General features: G+C 39.1%; 2 pseudogenes; one reads left to right on the top strand and one right to left on the bottom strand.

The window, feature by feature from the left end:
* Nucleotides 1-2058: 2058 nt before the first annotated feature.
* Nucleotides 2059-12048, bottom strand: LOC108371284 (uncharacterized; annotated as a pseudogene).
* A 1698-nt stretch (nucleotides 12049-13746) lies between these two features.
* LOC108371283 (uncharacterized) lies at nucleotides 13747-15847 on the top strand (annotated as a pseudogene).
* The last annotated feature ends 845 nt before the right edge of the window (nucleotides 15848-16692 follow it).

Raw genomic sequence — 16692 nt, 5'->3', positions numbered from 1 at the left:
GAAATAGTCCTAATTTTATGATGGTTCCTTAATATATTTTAACTACATTGCATTTGAGTATGGAGAGGCAACTATCTGGAAGTATTTTACATAAAAAATTTACTAAGTATTGCCCGGTTTGTAGTTGCAGTTAAAGAAAACACATGAAAAGGCACGATTTTTTTTAAATTCGAAAAAATGTAAATATTTCAAAAACGGTGACACTTTTACCTGAAAATTTTTTGTTTATCAGTGAGCTCACCCCCGCCCCCCCCTACCTTGCCCTAAAGTTTGGCACGTTACTTCTGGGACACCCTGTATATAATAGCGTGCGCCGAAAATCCGCTTTTTAGAATTCTGATTGGTAATAGCAAAAATATGGCTCATTATGCTCTAAAAAATATCTGTGTGAAATGTGAAAATTTTTGGTCAATATCCTAGGCTCGTCCAAGTCCATCAAAGTTCAAGTACTAAAAATATTTTTTTTTGTAGCTAACTTTGATTCTCTACCAAAATGGTCCATATACAAAATTATGTAGGACTAATACTTTAGAAGATTATTGCAATTTTATTAAAAAAATGTAGTACTCAATTTATTTATTTAATTTTTATTTTAATTTTTTGGCCATATTGAACTTTGATGGACTTGGGCGAGCCTAAGATACTGACCAAAAATTCTCATATTTCACACAGATTGTTTTTAGAGCATAGTGAACCATATTTTTTCTGTTACCACTCAATGTATAAATATGACATTAATGGTACCAATAACAACTTTTTTGGAAATATTTTTTTAGTTGCCCCATAAACTAGAGAATTACGTATTAAATAAAAGAAAACAGTTAGCTATTAGTTTTAGGGTCTAAGAAAATCGAAAAAATATAGTATAGTACATTTGTGCATCTTTTGTGGGCTTTCGCATGACCAGTAACATTGATAAGAGACAGTTCTGAAATTTGTAGGGCGGGACTAGCGCCTTGCTAGACTGTCTCTAAAGTTTGCTGCAGGGTACACTTGTGTGCTGACGATACGCACATCTACCTTTCGCGTCCGCTTGGTCTTGGCGAGGTGGTTGGTGTGCAGACTTAATGATGACCCTAAAAAATTATCAATCTGGTCAAAGCCAAGTGGCCTTTGTTTAAATGAGCAAAAGCTCAGATCTTGCCAATATCATATGATTCTTTCGATCTCAGTGAATTATCCCTTAAGTGCTGTATGCAGTGTTGACACTTTGGTAAATTTTTCCCAAATTGGTAGAAAATATTTGGGTTCGTAAGAAGGTAAATTTTTTCTCATTTTGGTAGATTTTTGTCAAAGTATTTTGTTTGAAAAACAAATAAAAGTTTAGTTCCCGTTTTATTTGTCTTAAAGCATAAACAGACGGCAGAGTTGATCGGGATCATCGCGGGAATTAACTGCAGTTGATCCGGATTAAGTCCGAGTTAATCCGGATTAACGCTGCCGACTGCTTAATGGAACAAAACTATAAATTTTGTTAAAATAACTAAAATAAGTTATTGGTAGATACTTTCCAGATTTGGTAAATTTTTTTTAAGCGGAAATCACATTTCAATCGGTTGTGTCGAACTTAGGCTTTAAAATTAACTCTCGGCTGACTTGCACAAATCACATCAGCTTAAGCATTATAAAAATTTATTATGCTATTGTCTACCAGTTGACGTAAAACTAAAACTTGTAAACACATTCAACGTTCCTCTAATTTCCTATTCTGAGCTAGTATATGGAAATCTCGACCATGAATCTAATGCTAAATTAAACCTTGCTTTGAATAATGCTGCGAGATTCATATATTGAGTAAGTTCAGAAGGCGCAGCAGATATATTCTATTTCTATTTAAAATAATTAAATATCCTTTAGTATTTTGCCGGCTCGAGGTCAATTTTTAAAATTTTTTTTATGAAAGCACAGGTTTTTTTGGTGTTTCTTTCCGATATATTTAGATTACGCTTCGGTAACCGTCCTCAGGGCAACTATTGACAAACATGTAAAACATAAAATATACGTAAATACAAATTCCAAAAAACAATAATTAAAAACAAAATGTATACATACATTAATTTACACGTCCGCACTGTTTGACGTGGAGTTTGGTATTGTCGATTTGTTTGTAAGCAAGTGTCTATACAAGTGAGCGCAGTTTTAAGCAGTGGTCGGACTTGAAAAAAATGTGTGTGGTAGGATCTGGAAAAAAATGTGGTATTTAGATTCCAAAAAATGTGGTAGATCTCAGTTTTGGATCAAACTTTGTACAAAAATTAAAAAAATTCTGCAAGGTTTCACATAAATTGCAAACATTTAAATTAAAATCTAAAAAAAAAATGTATTTTAGTATAATAAAGTGTCAGATTGAAGTTGCTAAAAATTGCGTTGAGTTTTGGCAATTTTTTTCCTTGAACGTGTAAAGCTGTTCCTTCCATATCAAGATAATTTTCGAACATATTTTGAACAGTTTTTCTTTTTATCACATCATGATGTAGCGAACAAATGTGGCACGTTCCAGAAACCGCCACTTGGGATTTGTCGATATTGACAATTTTCAAGTAAAAGTAAACAACGCTTTAGAAACTTTAGATGCACTAAAATTTGCTAATACTTTCACAAACATCGCCGTTTTTTAACATTTCAGCTATTAATTATTTTTATAAATCATATATTTTGCAATTTAACGCAATAAGATCAGGTTTTCTGTCGAAAAATTGAATATTGCACACAGAAAAAAGTCAGCTAAATAAATTTCTCTCAACACATCATTTGGTAACTATAACCAAATAATGTAATTATAACTAAATCATGTGTTGAAGAAAACATATTTAGTTGACGTAACTAAACTCTTTTCTCAGTGTGAGAAAATTTAATATTTTACAGTTTATTTTATAATCCCATTCTGCCTGTTGTTAGTGTTTAGTTTTGGACAATTTTTGCTCTTAAACTTAAGAAAATTATGTCGAGCAAAAATAAAACTACTCAAAAATGCGAATATGTGGTAGATTTCAGACCTTGTGTGGTAGATGTGGTAGATGCTGAAAAAAGTGGTAGATCTACCACAATGTGGTAGAAGTCCGATCACTGGTTTTCAGTGTCTGTTTTGTAGTTCAGTCTTATGTTTGCCGGTGTGTTTATTAGTTGCGATCCCGTACGAGTCCGAAATAGTCAGAATCAGTCAGATTTTACTGGAAATCGGTCCCGTACTCGGTTCTCTGACTATTGAGAGGACAAAAAAGAGAGTAAATACGGTTCTCTCGCTGTCAGAAGTTACCAGTTTTAGTCCGAGAATTTTTTGCTGGTAAATTCTGGTAAATGTGTCAAACGATCAGCTGTAGTGTGTTTGGCAACCAAATTGTAAACAAAAGAAAAGTGCACTCTGCTAATTCATGTTGAAAAGTATTTAATTACTTTTTTAAGATGATTCTAATGAATTTGAAAGTATTTTTGGTTATTTACATGTGTGAGATGAGTGTGTTTACATACAAAATAAGCAAAAATTTACAACCAAAATTTGGAGGTTATGTTGAAGTTGACAGAAGTTACCTTTTTTTACTAGAAAGCGATCCCGTACTTTTCAATGTTACTCTCTCGCTCTGAGCGAATTTTTATTTTTTAACAGTTTTACTAGTCCCATTTCGAGGAATACGGGATTGCGCCTATAATATGTAACATTTCTAAAGTAAAGCGCTTATTGTAGTGTTGTTCTTGTTGTAGAATCGCAGAGTCGTTGAAATTCGGTGAGTGGCCGCTAGCTGCACAGTGGGCCATGAGTGCTGTTTTTGACATTTGTAAGCTGACATTGTTTTAAGTCCGATTTATGTTGTGCTAATCTAGTTTTTAATTTTGATTTTGTGGTTCATACATATAGGTACATGACTCGTTGTTTTTACCATTACAAGATTTAGCCAGGCGTTATGACAGATGAGGGACATAAGTTACTGATTTAAATATTGTAGGGTTTTCTGATCTTTCTTTACTGAATTGCGATTTAAATTTTGTAATAATTTGCTTACGATATTATCCAGGAAATCATTGTTTTTTTAATAATGATCGAATCACTTTCTCCAGCTCTTTGTGGTAAGTTTCGTCCGATATCTCCAACATTTGTCGTATACAGCCCACTGCTGTATTGATTGTCATCGATTTGGGGTGTTTAGAATCAAAATTGATGATTCGTCCTGATTCGTCTTATACCACCTTAACTTTAATTGGTTTCCTTGTCTGATTATTATGAAGTCAAGGTAAGCTAATTTTCCGTTGTCCTCTATTTCTATTCTAAATTTTATATTCCTGTGAAAAGAATTCAGTGCGTCAAGTGTGTTTTGTACCTCATTTTCATTTATTATGGCAAATAAATCATCCACATATTTCGTTAGTAATCTTGGTGGTCGTCCTAATTTTTTAATCGTGTTATACAACAACTTTTCCATTATGATATCTGCAATGACAGGTGAGGCAGGGGATCCCATTGGCATTCCTTTTAACTGGGTATATATCGTGTCGTTAAATTTAAAGTATCTATTTTCTTGAATATAAAATGTTACTATTTCCATAGAAAATTGTTTTGGTATCGTAGTGTGTTCTTTTATTATTGTACATTTTTCTTGTGTTACGTCAGTGCCAGTTGCATCGGTATGCTCGGAGAAAGTGAGACCACATCGAAAGAAATTACTTTTACATCGTCACAAATGTAAGTGTTGTTTGTCCTGTGCTTGAAATCCAGCTTATTCTTGATATTATATAGCGAGTTTACCGTTACGTTTTTTAAAATATTTACAATATATTTACATAGACCATATGATGGCGATCCAATGGATGAGCAAATGGGTCTGAGCGGTGTTCCTTCTTTGTGTATCTTAGGGGGCCAATAAATTCTTGGAGGTAACGCGGTGGTTGAGGTGAGCTTATTCCGTTCGGCTTTTGAAATTATTTCCATTTTAAAAAGATTGTCGACTAAAATATTATTTTTATTTTGTAGTCTCGATGTGGCATCCTGTCTTTGTATTCTATACGTAGTTAAGTCACATAATATATCTGCCATTTTACTGTTTCAGTCATTTATTTCCATTGCTACAGTTTTGTTTCCTTTGTCAGATGTCAAAATTCGAATATTGTCATTTTTCCTCAGAAATTTCCGCGTCCGTTCTACTGTGTCTATAATTGCACACTCTATTGCACTTTGCTTATTTGTTGTCTTGTAGTCTTTTATTAGCAATGATTATTTGGTAAGCGCCTGTTCTTGTTGCTCTTTGTCCTTAAGAGTTTGTATCAGATCTTCTCCATCCTCGATGTACTGAAAAAGAGGGAATCTTTTGTTCTCAATTGGCAACCCGAACTTTGGACCTTTCGACGGCAATGATTTCACGTCTGGCGGGAACTCCACTTTCGTTTTATTGATAAAACAATCTTCATGATTGTTGTTGTCGACAAAGATATTATTTCGTTTGTTCCGCAATTTCTCATATTTAAATTCTTGTCGCTTTTTCAGTGTTGTTGTAAGCTTATCTGCGACGTTTTGCTCACTCTCCATGAGTTCTTTTAAGTCATCTGCGCTCAGCTGTTTCTTTAGTTTTGTTGCTATTTCTTCCACCTTTTGTTTTTGTTTTCTTAATATGTTATGTTTATGTTTGATCAGTAGACTTAATATTTTTATGTGGTAGTAATGTGTATGTCTGTCTATTTCAGGATGTGTGTCACAGTCAAATACAAATAATTTCTTACATCTAGTAGAATTTTTTATAAAGTTAGGAATTAATTTTGATGTTCTGCATTTTAAAAGAAATTTTATGTAAGACTTAAGTTTTACCAGCTTTTTGGATGCAGATTGATATTTGTTTATTACTGCTTTAGAGTTGTCATAATTGTTCTTTATTTTCGCATATCCCATTTTTGTTGTTGTATGCATTCCGTCTTTGTATACTGATGGTTTTAGCGACCTTTCTACTTATAATTTAGTATTTTGCCGGCTGGAGGTAAATTTTTAAAAAATTTTGAATGAAGACACAAGTTTTTTTGGTATTTCTTTTCGATATATTTCGATTACGCTTCGGTAACCGTCCTCAGGGCAGCTATTGACAAACATGTAAAACATAAAATATACGTAAATACAAATTCCAAAAAAAAACAATAATTAAAAACAAAATGTATACATACATTAATTTACACGTCCGCACTGTTTGACGTGGAGTTTGGTACTGTCGATTTGTTTGTAAGCAAGTGTCTGTACAAGTGAGCGCAGATTTTAGTGTCTATTTTGTAGTTCAGTCTTATGTTTGCCGGTGTGTTTATTATATGTAACATTTCTAAAGTAAAGCGCTTATTGTAGTGTTGTTCTTGTTGTAGAATCGCAGCGTCGTTGAAATTCGGTGAGTGGCCGCTAGCTGCACAGTGGGCCATGAGGGCTGTTTTTTGATATTTGTAAGCTGACATTGCTTTAAGTCCGATTTATCTTGTGCTAATCTAGTTTTTAGTTTTGATTTTGTGGTTCCTACATATAGGCTGTTACATGACTCGATGTTTTTACCATTACAAGGGATTTTATAAATAACATTACTTTTTTCCAATTTGGGTATTTTTGACTTTGTTTTATTAAATATGTTTTTTAATGTATTTGTAGGTTTGTGGGCTAATTTTAATTTATCTTTGTTGTAGCAGTCCGATTTAGCCGGGCGTTCTGACAGATGAGGGACATAAGTTACTGATTTAAATATTGTAGGATTTTCTGATCTTTGTTTACTGAATTCCGATTTAGATCTTTTTAATAATTTGCTTGTGCAACTAACGGCCACTCACCGAATTTCAACGACGCTGCGATTTTACAACAAGAACAACACTACAATAAGTGCTTTACTTTAGAAATGTTACATATAATAAACACACCGGCAAACATAAGACTGAACTACAAAAAAGACACTGAAAACTGCGCTCACTTGTACAGACACTTGCTCACAAACAAATCGACAGTACCAAACTCCACGTCGAACAGTGCGAACGTGTAAATTAATGTATGTATAAATTTTGTTTTTAATTATTGTTTTTTTGGAATTTGTATATACGTATATTTTATGTTTTACATGTTCTCAATAGTTGCCCTGAGGACGGTTACCGAAGCGTAATCGAAATATTTCGGAAAGAAACACCAAAAAAACTTGTGTTTTCATTCAACATTTTTTAAAAATTCACCTCGGGCCGGCAAAATACTAAATTATAAGTAGGAAGGTCGCTAAAACCATCAGTATACAAATACGGAAGGCACGCCGTAAGCATACAACAACAAAAATGGGATATGAGAAAATAAAGAACAATTATGACAACTCTATAGCAGTTGAATGAGCAAGTGGGCTTTTCCACAAGGAAATAAAAAACAAAAAACGTTTAAGTTTGACGATTTATTTGAAGAGCAGTCCTTGTGGCCTTGCTCTGTTCATAAGTGGACTGATAGTTAAAATATAATTCAATAGCTTCTTATATACAAAAAGTTTACGATGATATACGCCGTTATGCATTGCCCTTGAAACTTGTTTGTTTTCGATGAGCGGTCCATACAAACTTACATTTGGTCTGCGACCCAATTATGTTACTGTTTGAAATCATAACATTCGCTTATCACTAAAAGAATCGTCGGCTCGCTGCTAGCTGGTTATCATGATAGAAGAGTGATAAGCGAAGAGCATCGACGGTGCGGCTACCAAATGTAGTCACCGCGAACAGAGTGTTGTTGTCATTGTTGTATGCCCAAGCATGTATGTATGAAAGTGTAGATACCTATTTGACTACATACATATATCCAGAAGTTGAGAGTGCATTTACGTATGTAGCTAGGTGCGGTTGTGTGTACATATGTATGTATATCAGCGGCAGCGGTTATTATGTTTTGCGGCCAGCTGATAAAGAAAATTACAGTGGTGGCTCAGTAAGTCGTACAGTTTGAGGATTATGTGCTCCAACATCCTCCCCCCCTTGAAAGCAGCGCTTTCAATAAGCTGTGAATTAGAATAAATACGCAAATTTTATTGTTTAACTTCGACGGGCAGTTTACTCAGCCTAGTTATCGCCCGTTTCTGAACTCCACTTGTTGTCTTAACGACTGCAACTCGTACGGCACCATCATTGCCTGGAATTGTCTCCACGACTCGTCCCAATGGCCATCTTAACGGCCGTACATTGTCTTCCTTGATCAACACCAGATCGTTGAGTTGAATGTTATTGCGTGGTGTACTCCACTTCACCCGTTGCTGAAGCTCCTTGATCTATTCCGCTTGCCATCGTTCCCAAAAATTTTGTTGAATTGCCTGTACAATTTGAAACCGTTTAAGTAGACAATTTATTTGATATGATATGATATTTTTGGTTCGGTGATTGCAGTCAGGGGCCTGCCTACTAAAAAATGGGTCAACGCACGAAGATCGGGGTTGGTTGATAGCGGAGTTAGAGGTCGGCTATTTATTATAGCTTGTGCTTGACAGCAAACTGTAGATGTGAACCGACTGCTCTGCGGAGGTAATATTTGGCGCGTTTAACGGCACTTTCCCATAGACCGCCGAAATGGGGAGACCTGGGTGGGATAAATTTCCACTCTATACCTTCTTCCGCAAGTTTCTCCTGAATTGCTGTAATGTGTTGCTCTGAGATGAATGCTGACAACATTTCGCGTATTTCGCGATTTGCGCCAACGAAGTTTGTTGCATTGTCAGAGAAAACTGTTTTGCACCTTCCTCGTCTCGCGATGAAGCGTTTGAGCGCGGCAATGAATGACATCGTAGTAAGATCTGGAACCAGTTCAAGATGCACCGCGTTGGTTGTGAAGCAGATGAATAAACTTATGTACACCTTCAATGGTCCCCTGTTTCGAATTCGTTGCATAATTGAGAATGGGCCACAGTAGTCAACGCCCGAGATTTCGAACGGAAATGTTGGTTGCACACGCTCTTGAGGAAGGGCGCCCATTAGCTGGTACTCTAGCTGTGGCTTGTTACGGAAGCACAGCACGCATCGATGCACCACTTGCCTTATTAGACTCCTTGCGTTTACGATCCAAAATCTGTCACGAATAATACTTAACAATGTTTGGCAGGCAGCATGTAAGTGGCGACGATGGAGTGTGTCAACAAGCGTGCGAACAAACGGATGTGTCTTCGGCAAGAGAATAGGGTGTTTTGCTTCAAACGGCAATGACGAGTTGTTAAGTCGCCCACCGACTCTTATGACTCTATTGTGAAGAAATGGAGAAAGTTGATTAAAATGTGAAAGACGACTTACACCACCGCTTTCCAATTCCTTATATTCCTTTGCAAAGGCTGTTCTCTGAATATTTTCGCATATCAACAAAAGAGACGAATCTAACTCGCTGGCGGTAATGGGACCAGCTTCAAACGGTATATGACGCACTGACGAAATAAAACGATTGATATACGCAAAAATACGTAAAAGTTTATTATAGCTGTTTACATATTTGTGCTCGGCAATGATGTCCGGTTGAGGTGATATCGTCAGATATATATCGTGCTTTCGTTGCTCTGGAATCACATCGTGGATGCGCACTGAATTGTTAGGCCACTGTCTGCTGTCTCTGACTAGGAATTCAGGACCGTGGAACCAAAGGCTGTTGGCGGCAATGTCCTTTACAGTTACTCCTCGTGACACCAAGTCAGCAGGATTTTCTACCGACGGAACGTGATGCCAACTGAAGTCACCAGTTAATTGCTGAATTTTCGCTACTCTGTTTGATACGAAGGTGGTCCAGTGATACGCTTCGCGCTGTATCCATGATAGGGTGATGGTCGAATCGGACCAACAATGCACGTTACTTGGGGTTACCTTGTACGCAAATATTGAAATGACTGAATGTAGTAACTCTGCGAGCAAGGTGGCTGCACACAATTCCAACCTTGGCAAAGTGATTTCTTTTGTAGGCGCTACTCACGATTTTGCGCACAGAAGTGTTGCGCATGGGCCACTGATTGATTGATTCACGGCATATGTGCAAGCATCGTAGGCCTTGCTGCTTGCATCTGCGAACGCGTAGACGAAAAACCTTGGCGTCTGAATGCCATCGATGAACGATAACTGATGGCACATACCCTTCCATTCAGTGTGAATTGATTGGGGAACTGCTTCATCCCACGCAAGACGCAGCTTCCACTGCTGCTGCATAAGTATTTTGCATTTTACCATGACGGGATTGAGCAAGCCAAGCGGATCGAAAAAGCTGGCCACCTGTGATAGTATTGTTCTCTTGGTAACCTTTGATGATTGATGACCAGGCGGTGTGTATGAGAACATGAAGCAGTCCGTCCTTGGAGACCATTTGAGACCTAGAGCCTTGACATAAGCTTTGTCGTCAACACTTACAATTTGCTCCCGATCTTCTGCTGCTACGTCGGCTATGATGTCATCTGAGTTGGATGCGAACTTTCGAAGGGGAAATCCCCCAGTTTTTAACAGACTGCTGACTTCGGTTTTTATGGAGTTCACTTCATCGATTGTAGCACCACCAGTCATCAGGTTGTCGACGTAGAAATCACGAAGAGTAATTGGTGCTCCAATTGGATATGCCGACATATTTTCATGTGCTAATTGTTGCAAACATCGAACTGCCAAAAATGGCGCACAGCTGGTTCCGTAGGTGACCGTTTGCAGCTGGTATGTTGCAAGTGGCTCGTTGGGTGTGTTGCGCCACAGAATGCACTGCCACTTAGCATCCCTTGGATCTACAATGATTTGCCGATACATTTTGGCTATATCGGCCATTAGAACATATCGATGAGTGCGAAACCTTAACAAGATTGTTACGATGTCATCTTGTAGATTGGGTCCAACGCGAAGAATGCTGTTGAGGACCCCTCCATTGGAGGTGCTGCACGAAGCGTCAAACACCACCCGTAGCTTGGTCGTTGAGCTGTCCATTTTTTTGACGCAATGGTGTGGAATGTACGTGCCCACCTTAGCGGAGAGTTCATGCGGATCTACCAACGTCATGTGCTTAAGCTCTATGTACTCGTGCATGAATTTAATGTATTCAATCTTGAGTACTGGATCGCGTAGCACCCTTTTTTCCATTGCGTAAAAACGTCGCTTTTCTATGTCGATTGATTGTCCAAGTACGGATGGCTCTTCAGAAAATGGTAGTCGAACGATGAATTTATTCGTTAGCGGACAACGAGTGGTATTTTGACGAAAGTGAGCCTCGCATTCTTCTTCGGGTGATGTTCGTGAATTTGCTTGATGACGGGCAGTACCTTCAAGTCTCCAGAAGCGTTCTAAAGACTCGTCTAATGGTGATTGTGTAAGTGTTGGTGGATTGACGGATTCCAACAATGACACCGCTGTTGGTAATGATGATGATGATAGCGCTGAGCGTGAGTTGATTGCACCAGCCACTATCCATCCCAATTGAGTCTTTTGAAGTATTGGCAGCTCCTCTCCGATCTTTATCTGGCCTACTGACAGGATGTCAAAGAAGAGACTTGCTCCAATTAGCAAATCAATCGGACCGGATGTGTTGAATGTGTCGTCAGCTAGGGCTATGTTTTTTGGTATGCTCCAGGCTACGATGTCGATGGATTTTTGTGGTTGAGACGACGAAATTGATGGCATGATTACCACCTCTGTTAGTGCTGCAAATCCACTATGGAGTGATTTAATTTCGATGACTGCTGAGTATCGTGACGTGGTCAACATGGACCCATTTCCACTAATTTCCGTGGTCACCTTGTTTCTCTTGACCCTTAATAATTGGGCAATGCGCTCGGAGATGAAACTCAGCTGGGACCCAGAGTCCATCAAAGCACGAGCCATTAGCGTTGTTCCATGTGTATTGTGCAACTGCACTAGCGCAGTTGCCAAGATAACGTCCTGATGTGGCCTACCTGCATGCAGCGCCGATGTAGATGCTTGATCACCTACAGATGGTTGTTGACTTCTATGAAGAAGAGTGTGATGAGGCTCTTTGCACTCTTGACATCGATTAGTTGATGGGCAATTGGGTGCTGTGTGCTTTGCTCCTAGGCAGTTGAAACAAAGACGATTGTTCTTAACCAAGATGTAGCGCTTCATTGGATCCATCAGTGTGAATTTAGTGCACTTAAAGGCCGTATGGTGGTTGCTTTCATTACAAAGCGTACATTTGTTGTTGTTTGCGGTTGCTGTGAATGTTGATTTTTGCCCTGAGGATTTTGTTGCTGCTGTTGACGTGCCTTTGCCTAGTGAACCTTTGTTGGCCTCAACGATGCTTACTGTTTGGCATCGGCGTTCGATGAATTTCGTCAGATCATCCCAGGACGGCAGATGAAGGCTTGGGGAGCTCGCTTTGTCGCATGTTGCTAAAATTTCTTAATCCCACTTCACTTGCATATGTGGATCCAATTTTGCAACTATAAGTTGGAGTAGTATACCATCCGCAATTTGATTTGGTGAGGCAAATGATTGCATTGCCCGAAGATGCGCGTTTATGCTGTCGACAAATTCTCTCAATGATGAAGCGTTTGCAGGCCGTGTGCCCTTGCAGTTGAGTATTGCTTGCAAATGCGATTGAAATATGTACCTCTTGTTGTCGTATCTGGTGATTAATACCTCGATTGCGCGCTTGTAGTTACTGCAGGTAACTTCTAGCGACTGTACCAAGCGAAAGGCGTTGTGTGTGAGGCACGAGCGCAAGTACTGGAACTTCTCTATGTCCTCCAGTCCCGAGTTATTGTGTACAAGGGTTGTAAACATATTGAAGAAGTCCAGCCATTCTGTGTAGCTGCCACTAAACTTGGTTAGCTGCAGTTTCGGCAAGCTGTGGCGAGGCGTCGACGGGGATGGTGCGACCACTCTCGTACTGCTGAGCGTGTCTACCCTGCGCAACTCCGACATGCGCTCAATGATTGCACTCTTCACTTCACAAAAAGTGTCTTCAAATGTTGTGCGATGATCCACTTCCAGCTGAGATTCGTCCAGTGACTCGAGCTCTGTCTGTAGCCGCTCGAAAGTGTTGAAGTGGTGTTCCACCAGCTGCTGCTTCGTCTCTAACTGGTATTGCGACATGTTGTCTAGTTGATGGATGTTGGTGTGCAGGTCCATAACCCGTTGAATTAGGCGCTGACGCTGTAGCATCCTTATTTGAATATTGGTATTATTGGCCATCATTGCCGGCGTTCCACAGTCTGTGTCTGAACCCATGACAGCTTCTTGGCGAGCCAGATAAATCCGGCTCGAAGGACCTCGATGAATGAGCAAGTGGGCTTTTCCACTTGCCGTTGCCCAAGGAAATAAAAGCCAAAAACGTTAAAGTTTGACGATTTATTTGAAGAGCAGTCCTTGTGGCCTTGCTCTGTTCATGAGTGGACTGATAGTTAAAATATAATTCAATAGCTTCTTATATACAAAAAGTTTACGATGATATACGCCGCTATGCATTGCCCTTGAAACTTGTTTGTTTTCGATGAGCGGTCCATACAAACTTACATTTGGTCAGCGACCCAATTATGTTACCGTTTGAAATCATAACATTCGCTTATCACTAAGAGAATCGTCGGCTCGCTGTTAGCTGGTTATCATGATAGAAGAGTGATAAGCGAAGAGCATCGACGGTGCGGCTACCAAATGTAGTCACCGCGAACAGAGTGTTGTTGTCATTGTTGTATGCCCAAGCATGTATGTATGAAAGCGTAGATACCTATTTGACAACATACATATATCCAGAAGTTGAGAGTGCATTTACGTATGTAGCTAGGCGCGGTTGTGTGTACATATGTATGTATATCAGCGGCAGCGGTTATTATGTTTTGCGGCCAGCTGATAAAGCAAATTACAGTGGTGGCTCAGTAAGTCGTACAGTTTGAGGATTATGTGCTCCAACAGCAGTAATAAACAAATATCAATCTGCATCCAAAAAGCTGGTAAAACTTAAGTCTAACATCAAATTTCTTTTAAAATGCAGAACATCAAAATTAATTCCTAACTTTATAAAAAATTTTACTAGATGTAAGAACTTATTTGTATGTGACTGTGACACACATCCTGAAATAGACAGAACTTTAGCCAGACATACACATTACTACCACATAAAAATATTAAGTCTACTGATTAAACATAAACATAACATATTAAGAAAACAAAAACAAAAGGTGGAAGAAATAGCAACAAAACTAAAGAAACAGCTGAGCGCAGATGACTTAAAAGAACTCATGGAGAGTGAGCAAAACGTCGCAGATAAGCTTACAACAACACTGAAAAAGCGACAAGAATTTAAATATGAGAAATTGCGGAACAAACGAAATAATATCTTTGTCGACAACAACAATCATGAAGATTGTTTTGTCAATAAAACGAAAGTGGAGTTCCCGCCAGACGTGCAATCATTGCTGTCGAAAGGTCCAAAGTTCGGGTTGCCAATTGAGAACAAAAGATTCCCTCTTTTTCAGTACATCGAGGATGGAGAAGATCTGATACAAACTCTTAAGGACAAAGAGCAACAAGAACAGGCGCTTACCAAATAATCATTGCTAATAAAAGACTACAAGACAACAAATAAGCAAAGTGCAATAGAGTGTGCAATTATAGACACAGTAGAACGGACGCGGAAATTTCTGAGGAAAAATGACAATATTCGAATTTTGACATCTGGCAAAGGAAACAAAACGGTAGCAATGGAAATAAATAACTACAACAGTAAAATGGCAGATATATTATGTGACTTAATTACGTATAGAATACAAAGACAGGATCCCACATCGAGACTACAAAATAAAAATAATTTTTAAAATGGAAATTATTTCAAATGCCGAACGGAATAAGCTCACCTCAACCACCGCGTTACCTCCAAGAATTTATGGGCCCCCTAAGATACACAAAGAAGGAACACCGCTTAGACCCATTTGCTCATCCATTGGATTGCCATCATATGGTCTATGTAAATATATTGTAAATATTTTAAAAAACCTAACGGTAAACTCGGTATATAATATCAAGAATAATGGATAATAATAAAAGAACACACTACGATACCAAAACAAGTTTTTATGGAAATAGTAACATTTGATGTAATTGATGGTACATTTTGGAAGCCAAAAGTAATTTAGTACTACATTGACATTTTTGATACATTTTTGTCAAAATACGGTACTGCAGCTCAATTATGTTGTTGTTGTTGTTGTTGTAGCGGCTACTAAGCCCCATTCGGGGCGGTTTATCCATCAACGTTGTCATCTATTTCAGCTAGGGGGAGGCCCAGGAATTGTGCTACTTCCAGAGGGGCTGTCCATAGGGACAGGGGCGTTAGCTGAGTGGGATTCTTAGGGCATGTGAAGAGGTGCCGGGAGTCATGTGGCGCCTCTCCAAATGTCGGGCATTGGTTGGGCACATCCTCGTTGATTCTGCTCAGGTAGCTGTTGAGCCTGCTGCAATAGCCAGAGCGAAGTTGGGCTATTGTAGTGCGGGTCTCCCGAAGCAGACAAAGTTCTGTCCCGCCCACGTGNATAAAAGACTACAAGACAACAAATAAGCAAAGTGCAATAGAGTGTGCAATTATAGACACAGTAGAACGGACGCGGAAATTTCTGAGGAAAAATGACAATATTCGAATTTTGACATCTGGCAAAGGAAACAAAACGGTAGCAATGGAAATAAATAACTACAACAGTAAAATGGCAGATATATTATGTGACTTAATTACGTATAGAATACAAAGACAGGATCCCACATCGAGACTACAAAATAAAAATAATTTTTAAAATGGAAATTATTTCAAATGCCGAACGGAATAAGCTCACCTCAACCACCGCGTTACCTCCAAGAATTTATGGGCCCCCTAAGATACACAAAGAAGGAACACCGCTTAGACCCATTTGCTCATCCATTGGATTGCCATCATATGGTCTATGTAAATATATTGTAAATATTTTAAAAAACCTAACGGTAAACTCGGTATATAATATCAAGAATAATGGATAATAATAAAAGAACACACTACGATACCAAAACAAGTTTTTATGGAAATAGTAACATTTGATGTAATTGATGGTACATTTTGGAAGCCAAAAGTAATTTAGTACTACATTGACATTTTTGATACATTTTTGTCAAAATACGGTACTGCAGCTCAATTATGTTGTTGTTGTTGTTGTTGTAGCGGCTACTAAGCCCCATTCGGGGCGGTTTATCCATCAACGTTGTCATCTATTTCAGCTAGGGGGAGGCCCAGGAAGTGTGCTACTTCCAGAGGGGCTGTCCATAGGGACAGGGGCGTTAGCTGAGTGGGATTCTTAGGGCATGTGAAGAGGTGCCGGGAGTCATGTGGCGCCTCTCCAAATGTCGGGCATTGGTTGGGCACATCCTCGTTGATTCTGCTCAGGTAGCTGTTGAGCCTGCTGCAATAGCCAGAGCGAAGTTGGGCTATTGTAGTGCGGGTCTCCCGAAGCAGACAAAGTTCTGTCCCGCCCACGTGCGGTGGTTGTGTGCCTAGAACGGCATTCACAGAGCGGGAGTCTACATAACTTGAGACTGATTCCCTGTGAATACCGTTCAGAGCCTGTCGGTAGGTTGACGGGTCCAGAGGTTGTTTAATATACCTCTGGACTTCGTCTGTCAGTTCATAAAGATGCCTCCTGACGTGCCGTGGTGAGGGCTCTTCCGCGAGCAGTTTCCCGCTAGGATGGCCACGTCTGTGGCTCCCAGCGAGGAACTGCTTGCAGAGCATTATAAGATGCTCCTTTACTGGGAGCATCT

This window comes from Rhagoletis zephyria, unplaced genomic scaffold (genome assembly GCF_001687245.7).
Source record: "Rhagoletis zephyria isolate East Lansing unplaced genomic scaffold, Rhagoletis_zephyria_1.1 Rzeph_scaffold_04858, whole genome shotgun sequence".
Classification (NCBI taxonomy): domain Eukaryota; kingdom Metazoa; phylum Arthropoda; class Insecta; order Diptera; family Tephritidae; genus Rhagoletis; species Rhagoletis zephyria.
The sequence above is the reverse complement of the archived record's forward strand: the minus strand, read 5'-3'. Positions and strand labels throughout refer to the sequence as shown.